This window comes from Apodemus sylvaticus, chromosome 4 (assembly GCF_947179515.1).
Source record: "Apodemus sylvaticus chromosome 4, mApoSyl1.1, whole genome shotgun sequence".
In the NCBI taxonomy this organism is placed as follows: domain Eukaryota; kingdom Metazoa; phylum Chordata; class Mammalia; order Rodentia; family Muridae; genus Apodemus; species Apodemus sylvaticus.
Window position 1 is genome coordinate 77,814,595 of NC_067475.1, and position 9,094 is coordinate 77,823,688.

At 45.1% G+C, this 9,094-nt stretch overlaps 1 pseudogene; it reads right to left on the reverse strand.

Annotated features, from left to right (window-relative positions):
- Positions 1 to 7,908: 7,908 nt before the first annotated feature.
- LOC127683091 (ferritin light chain 1-like) lies at positions 7,909 to 8,460 on the reverse strand (annotated as a pseudogene).
- Between the last annotated feature and the right edge of the window lie 634 nt (positions 8,461 to 9,094).

The window sequence follows — 9,094 nt, forward strand, 5'->3', positions numbered from 1 at the left end:
GGTGCAGGTGGAGGAAATGTAGGCTCGCCTTGACCATTCAGATGCTAGAAATGCATCTTAGCTTAAATGGGGGGATAATTTAGATGCCATGAATTTCAGCTGTTTAATATGGAATTTTTAATACATTGAAGTCTCACTCGGAGTCTGATTTTCAGGCATCCACCCAATAGGTGGGGAGTTAGATAATGTGCTTGGCATGTAAGCATGGGAAACTATGAACCCCTGCACCCGCAAAGAAAAGCCCTGGGAGCCCCGCCATTTCTTTCAATCTCAGTACTGGGGAAACAGAGAAGAACAGAGCCCAGGACTGCTGCAGCCTAGACTCCAGGGCCAGCCCACGCCCGCTAAGAAACCTCTCAAAAAACAAAGTGGACGTTGATGAGGAAGGACATTCAAGGCCGACTTCTGGCCCGCATACATGTGCAAGCATGTGTACCACCACACTTGAATCTCGAATATCCATACCTATACCCTAAAAAAAAGGAAAAGAAAAGAAACAAAAACCACTTGTGTTTATTAGCAGCTACTTCTCATGCTCCCCCCCCCATGGGCAGTGTATTATATCCGTGTTTCTCTAGTCTAGAGGGACAGAATACACACACACACACACACACACGTTAGCTTACATAGTAGAGTCTGGCTAGCCCAAATCTGAGTGGCTGTCTCATGTCAGAGAGGCCAGGAACCTGGCAGCTGCCCAATCTACTAAGCTGAATGTCTCACCATCCCAGCCTGGCCTGGGAGGCCTGGTGGATTCCAAGAGATCTTTGGGTTCGAATCTGTGTTGGAAGCTGGGAGAAGCTGGTTCTAATCCTAGCAAAGGCTAGGTGAACTTGTGCACAGAGCGAAGGCAAGCAGGCCAAAGGCCAGCCCCCTCTTCCGCGCCGTTTGTACCCGGGCTGCCACTAGTATGTACATCCACATTTAGCACCATTAAGAGAATCAGTCCCTCATAGGGGTGCGTTGGCTCCAGAGCCAGTCAAGGTCCCAACTGAGTCTGCCCTCACCATCTGTTCCGTTTTTACATGTTTGACTGTTCTAGAAGTTTTATGTTACTGGGATCACACACGTGACCTCTTCTGTCTGCCCTCTCTGAGTGCTCTCTTTGGAATCCATGTGCACTGAACACGTGTGTGTCTCACTCATTTTCTATTGTCCAGTGATGTTCCATTGCACGGCACCCACGTGTCAGCTGATAACAACTGGCTCATTCCTACTTTTTTGGCTGTTAGAAAAACCTTATGAAAGCCAAATGGTGGTGGCACACACTTTTAATCCCAGCACCGGGAAGGAAGAGGCAGGTGAATCTCTGAGTTCGAGGCCAGCCTGGACTACAGAGCAAATTCTAAAACAGCCAGAGCCACACAGAGAAAGCCTGTTTTGGAAAAACAAAACAAAACAAAACAAATGATGAATATTCATAAATGAGTCCTTTCGTGGATATATGTAATTTCTCAAGCCTTGAATGGCTGAGTCACATGGTAATTCACTGTTTTAACGTTTTGAGAAACGGTTAACCTTTTCAGACTCTCTGCATTTTTATTACATGAGTAGCATGCCAGGATTTTCCACACCTGGACACTTAACTGGAGTCTGGTGCTTAGGTATATGGCTGTCCTCTTGAAGTGGTTCTATTTTGCACATCTCTAATAGCTAGAGCTGTGGAGCATTAGCTAAGTGTAGAGCGCATGTCTGAAACCTAGAACTCAAGAGATGGAGGCAGGAGGGCCAGGAGTTCAAAACCAGCCACCTAAGAGTCTGTCCTAGTTATGGTCCTCTTGCTGTGAAGACACAATGACTTAAGACAATTTAAAAAAAATAAAGCATTTAATTGTGAGTTTTCTTACAGTGTCAGAGGGTTAGTCCATCATTGTCAGGGTGAGGAGTGTGGCAGGCAGGCAGGCAGACAGGCAGGCATGATGCTGGAGCAGTAGCTGGGAGCCTGGGCTGGGCATTGGCTTTTGAAGCCCTCAAAGTCCACACCCAATGACACACCTCCCCCGACAAGGACACACTTCCTAATCCTTACCAAACAGTTCCTCAAACTGGTGGCCAAGCAGTCAAATAGAAGAACCTGTTGGGTCATTCTCATTCAGAAATTAGAAAGAAAAAAAGAAAGAAAAGAAGGAAGGGAGATCCTTTGCTACTCGTACATTTTTGGGGAAAGATTTATCAGGTTGCTTACTGACTTTTGGTTTGCCTAATTATTGACTTGGAAAGTTCTTCACATATTCTTACATTTAGAAAACAAGCAAGGACCAGAGTGATGGCTCAGTAGATAAAAAGGTACTTGCTACCATATCTGACAACCTCAGTTCTATTCCTGAGATTCACCCACACAGGAGAAGGAGAGAAATGATTCCTGCAAGTTCTTTGACTTCACACACACACACACACACACACACACACACACACACACACTAAATAGATAAATAAATAAGTCAAAGAATTAATAAACAACAAAAAGGAGAAACAAATGAAACATAAGAAATGTCTTCTGAACCAGTATTAGAAGTGGAGGGAGTTTGGGGCTTGAAGTCAGTGAGATTATAGACTGCCAGAAACAAAAGAAACAAAGACAGCAAGGCTATTAAAGGTTTCTGAGAGGAAACCCTAGGGAAATAGTTCTCAAGATGTGGGTCGTGACCCCTGGACCTCTTACACCTAGCACACTCCATAGTTCATAACTAAAGTAGCAATTTGCTATGGTTAATGAACTGTAATGTGAATGTCTGTGTTTTCCAATGGTCTTAGGTGACCCAAAGAGATTTCAACCCATAGTTTGAGGACCAAAGCCCTAGAGGATCATAGAGAAATGACTGGTTCTGAACTTTTGTGCCTCCTTCTCTGGGTTTTGTTGTGGCTTTTATAGGTTGTGAAGGAGCTACACATCATGATACCAGGAGGCCAGTGAGGCATCTTTGAAGGTTTTGGCTGGTCTGTGCTTATGAGGTCTTGGTGCCTGTCCTAGTCCAAAAGAATATTCATATATATCCATGGATCGACAGGAAGTTTGGATGAACAGCCTGCGTCCAGTTTTTCCCATAAACTTCTTCATTCATTCTTAAGTATTTTATTAGCTACTTTTAGCTCTATTCAGAGTATCTGCAGCTAAAGCAGTTGTTTCTGCCTATAGCTGGGAACATTTTAAAGGAAAGTGTTGCTCTTTTAATATGTAACATTGTAGCTGGGCCTGGTGGTGCTAGCAAGTAATCCCAGAATTTGGAGGTAAAGGCTGGACTATTAAGTGTTTAAGGCCATCTCTGACTACCTACTGAACTCAAGGTTTTCCTGGGCTGCATGAGACCTTGCCTAAAAAAAAAAAAAGAAAAGAAAAGAAAAGACAAGACAAGACAAGACAAGACAAGACAAGAAAAGAAAAGAAAAGAAAAGAAAAGGCAAGGCAAGGCAAGGCAAGGCAAGGCAAGAAAAGAAAAGAAAAGAAAAGAAAAGGAAAGAAAAGAAAAGAAAAGAAAGAGAAACAAATCAATTGCTGAGGTGTGGCCTCTTGCTTTTAATAAAATGCTAAATTCTGCACCTGAAGGTCTAGGCCTACAAATGAATGAATTATTTTATTTACAAGCAGTAGTTGTGTAAACCTTGCTCCTGGATTTAAAATGGTTGAGGTTGGTGGGTAGCTATGTGTTGTAATGGTAACTGATCCTGGTTGCCTTAGAGGACAGGGGAGCCTCACTTAGACCATATGATACTATGTAACCTTGCCCCCAAAGTCAATCCTGAGCCCTCCAAAAAGATGGCTGCAGCCTACAGTTAGACAGAGGAGAGATAAAGGGGGATTCAGCTCCCAGGCTGCGGGTCTGAGGCAGGAAACCAGGAGGAGAGAGAGAGAGAGAGAGAGAGAGAGAGAGAGAGAGAGAGAGAGAGAGAGAGAGAGAGAGAGAGAGAGAGAAGTGGGAGAGAGAGAGAGAAGTGGGAGAGAGAAGCCTCCCTGGGTAAGAGAATCATGAAAACATGGCCATGAGTGCTGGCCATTTGGAGTAAGAGCAGGGAGACAGAACATGGCAAGTTATAACTCAGTTATTGATAAGGAAGTAGATACTAATAGCGTATAGGCTAGATATCTGCCCAGCCGTAGTGCTTTAAAGGCTTATCATAAGTATAAAGGCTTTGTGTCTTTCTTTTTTCTTTTTTTCTTTTTGGCTTTGTGTCTTTTATCTGGGAACTAAATGATCCAAGGCGGGTTGAGACCTTTGATTTAGGTTAATTACTACACAGGTTAATTATGGTGCTGGAGAGATAACTCAGTGGTTAAGCGCACTTGCTGGTCTTGCAGAAGGTCTGAGCTAGGTTCCCAGCACCCATATAACAGCTTACAACTGTCCAGAACTCCCTCCAATTCCGGGGAATCCAGCACCCTCTTCTGGACTCTAAAAGCATCAGGCATGAACACAGCATGCATATACATATACAGGTTTTAAAAACTGCACACAAAAATAAATACATCTTTAAAAATGTGTGTGTGTGTTTGGGCACGCAAATGTACACACATGTCCTGGTGCACATATTGGGGTCAGAGGACAACTTAGGGAATGTTCTCTTTCCACAAAGCGAGCCCTGAGTATTGATCTCAGGTGTGTCAGGCTTGGTGGCAGGTGTCTTTATCCACTGAGCCATCCAACAAGTCCTGTGGCAAAGCTTTTTAACCAGGGTTACGATGCGCCAGAGAAGTGGCTCAGTGTGTCAAAGCACTACGCAAGACTGATGACTACGTTTGTTCCCCGGAACCATCAGAAAAGCTGGTGCGGTGGTCTGAGGCGCACAGCACAGAAGCAGAAACAAAATGTCTCTGCCTCAGCAAGGTGGACAGCAAGAATTCAGTCCCAGCAGGTGTCCTCCGACTCCACAGACACTGTGTGGCATAACTCACAGGGAGGTTATAAAACAAAGTTGGAAACAACTAAAAGTTTCTTGGCAAATCACAAATTAATTAAAATCAAAGTCCAAGGTTGTGTTGCTTCACACATATGACTTCATTGAATCCTGGTTCTGGACACAGCATGCACACGTGGCATGAAGAATGCTGTCATGTCAGGCAATGCTGTGTCAGGGAGCACAGCCTGGAACACGGCAGCTCAGACTCAACACGACCATTTGCCCCGAGTCTTCTATTCAGAGAAACACAATGGTTTAGTTCTGGAAAACAGAATGTACTGTTTCCCACTGCCACTCCTCAGCGTGCTGAGTCTCAGATTACTTCAGCGTTGGGTCACATTGTGCTAGAATGTTTCATTTTTATACCATTGGGGGATGAAGCCTGGTGGTGGGGCACCTGAACAGTATGTAAGAGGTTCTATGTTTAAACTTCTGTAGCACAGAAACAAGATCACGTCGGGTTGCCAATGTGAGTTTCACTTCCTAACATCTCTATAACTTACTCCTGACAAGAGGGTTTGTGTTATGTAAAGTGTTATTCTCAGCATTGATGACTATAAAATCAAAATATTGATCAACTTTGAAAAAGCATTGAAGATGCTGTATCCATTTGGTACTAAATATTCATCCCAGATTTAATTCTTTATGCAAAACCAAGCACATCTATCCCATTACTATGCAAATTTGCTTTAATCAGTTTGGGTGTTTTTTTTTTTTAAATTTGTTCATTTATTTTGTGTATGGGTGTGGGTGCATGTTGCTTTCAAAACAAAATCCCAATCATTCAGTTTTACCAAATGAAATCTCAAGAGCCAGACGCTGGGGTGAAAGCCTGCCAAGCCCAGAGAGAATGCACCAGCTGACCCTCCTCAGCGGCGTCCTAGAAGTTATTCTCCTCCACAATGTCTTAAAAACCCTTCCAACTGAATGGGTTTCTACTTCCTTTCTACTTCATGTGTGTCTCTCTATCCGTCCTCCTGACTTCCTGTCACTCTCTATGGTTTTTTCCCTATGTTCACTCCCTGTCAACTGGTTGCTTGCCCTGCCTCTTGACCTATGGTTGACTTTATTTAATCTTGTTCACAATAAACAGAAAGTTCTTGGATTAAAGGTGTATGCTAGGGCTGAACCACACCACAACTCGAGACAGGATTTTTTCCAGTGTATAATCCCGGGGTTGCTGCATGTATACATTGTACATGTGCCATGGCGGTTGCATAAAGGACAGAGGACGATTGTGGGACTGAGTTTTCTTCCACAGTTTTCTTTCTGGACCTGGAACTCAGGTTGCAAAACTTGGCAGTCAGTGCCCTTGCCTGCTGAGCCGTCTCCATGAAAGCCTGGCTTGCATCTTTAATACATACATGGTGAAGCTGACCCAGGCCTGCACTCCGTGGATGGAGGTGCCTGCCTGCAAATCCAACAACGTGAATTTGGTCTCCAGAACCCATGGCAGGAGAGAACTGGCTCCCAAAGCCCGTCTTCAGACTTCCACATGTGTGCAGTAGCAAGAACACATCTGCACTCATTATGAACCAATAATCAAATAAAAATGTGCTGGGCGGTGGTGGTGCACGCCTTTAATCTCAGCACTTGGGAGGCAGAGGCAGGCAGATTTCTGAGTTCGAGGCCAGCCTGGTCTACAGAGTAAGTTCAAGGACAGCCAGGGCTACACAGAGAAACCCTGTCTCAAAAAACAAAACAAACAAACAAAAATGTTTTAGAAAATATAAATAATAAAACTATGTGTGTGTTGAGAATTGCTTCTAAATAAACTTCTTTATGATTTGCTATCAGTAAGCAAATCATTCTTTTTTTTCTTTCCTCCCTCCCTCCCTCCCTCCTTTCTCTTTCTTTCTTTCTTTCTTTCTTTCTTTCTTTCTTTCTTTCTTTCTTTCTTTCTTTCTTTCTTTCTTTCCTTTCTTTTTTTCCTTTCCTTTTCTTTCTTTCTTTTCTTTCTTTTCTTTCTTTTCTCTCTTTTCTCTCTTTCCTTTCTTTCCTTCCTTCCTTCCTTCCTTCCTTCCTTCCTTCCTTCCTTCCTTCCTTCCTTCCTTTCTTTCTTTCTTTCTTTCTTTCTTTCTTTCTTTCTTTCTTTCTTTCTTTCTTTTCTTTCTTTCTTTCTTTCTTTCTTTCTTTCTTTCTTTCTGACAAGGGTCTCTGTGTGTTGCCCTGGCTGTCCTGGAACTCACTCTGTAGACCAAGCTGGCCTCAAACTCACAAGATCCTCCTGTTTCTGGCTCCCAGGGGCTGGGATTAAAGGTGTATACATACCACCTCCTCCCAGCTAAGTCTTTGATTTATATACCTCCTTTACATAGGCATTTGTGCTGCTTAGTTTATGTTAACTTGACACAAGTTAGGAATCATTTGGAAGAGGAACCCTCAAAAAAAATGCCCTCACCAAATTGGTCTGTGTGTAAGTCTATGAGGTAGTTCGTGGTTTGGGGGGTGGTGGGGGGATGAAGAGATGATTCAGCGGTTAAGAGCACTGGCTGCTGTTGCAGGGTCAGTGCTCAGCACACACATGGCAGCTCACAACTCTCTGCAAACTCCAGTTCCATGATTCAATGCTCTCTTCTGACCTCTGCAGGGGTTGTACGCATGCAGTACCCAGAAACACCTGGAGGCAACTCACCTGTACACATGAAATAAAAATAAATACATCTTTTTTCCCCATTAAAGTTGTTCACAGAATCTGTGTTACTCTGTTGCTCTTGACATCACAGCAAACTTAGTGTCTTAAACAAAACACATTGTCTTATAGTTCTGCAGGTTACACTTCTGATGCGCTCCCTGCTGGGCTACAGCCAGGCTGTCAGCAGGGCTGCCATAAGGGCCAGGACTGGAGACTGCTGGTCCTCGCCTTTCCAAGTTTCTGCAGGCTCGCCCACTCCTTGACTGGTGGACCCTCCTCTCTCCACGGCAGCCATGGCTGTTTCTCACTTCAGATTCCTTTAATCTTAGTCTTCTGCAGAGCAGGGGAGGGAGGGAGCCCTTGGAAGGTGTGGAGGGCTCCTAGTTAAGCTTGGGAGTGAGCTGCCCAAAGGGATGCTCGCCCAGAGGAGGCTGGGGCGCACCAGTCGTGCTGGCTGTGGCCCAACCAGCCTACAGAGGTTGTTCATGCGGTTGCCCATCTCTTTGATGAGCTTCGCCTCTTCATCCAGGGAGTGGTTTTTATCCAAGAAGTCACAGAGATGAGGTCTGTGCGGGCAGAACCCAAGGCATGCAGACTCAAGGGGGCCTGCGTCAGGTTCCTCTCCAGGGCCAAGGCAGCTGCCATGGCCTCCTGGGTTTTACCCCACTCATCTTGAGATGGCTCCTGTACACCCTGGGACCTCGTTCCAGCCCCCAGGTTCTTTCTGCAACTTGAGGAGACACTTGGTCTCCGTGCTTCTCCTTGGCCAATTCATGGAAAAAATAGCCTACACCCTCCAAAGCCACGTTAAACTAATCAAAATTGTAGCCCAGAGAGAGGTTGGTGTAGGAGGCCTGCAGGTGTGAGTGTACCTGGCGGTTCACAGCAGTTTCCACTTCGATGGAATAATTCTGACAAATCTGAGAAGTCATGGCTGACCTGGTGTATGGAACCAACTGGGAAGAGGTGCTGGCCGGTCCTTGGAGCCGAAGGGGACCATCCTGGAAAAGCTTTGTCTGGAGAGACTATAAGGTGGCTGGAAGCCAGTGAAGAGGGAGTTCCTGGGTCTGTTCTGTCCAAACACTGTTGAAGCAAGATACAGATCCACAGGACCTCCAAGGGAGCTGCTGGTGCTGCTGGTGCTGCTTCCATCTTTGTTTGTTTGTTTGTTGGTTTGTTTAAACCTCTTTTCTGCCTCCCTCTTCCATTTTCAAGGACCATGTGATTACACAGGGTCCACATAGAGAATTTATTTTAATGTAAATTGCTTAGTGCTGCCTTCCAAGGTTTACATATTTCTGGGTCCTATGGACCAGGATGTGGAGGACCAGGGGCTGCTCCCTCATTTCCCCTGGCCTCTCCAGCCTGGCTGCCTTGCTTTACAGAAGCTTGTTGTAAAGCAGCTATCACACGCCGCAAGTCCCTTGTCTTTGCCAGCCCATCTCCACCCTTCTCACAAAGCCTGGTACTTAAGCATCACCTTTGGAAGACTGGAGAGGCGGCTCCCCACTTGCTGCTCTTGCAGAGGACCAGAGTTTGGTTTCTAGCACCTACACTGTACAGCTC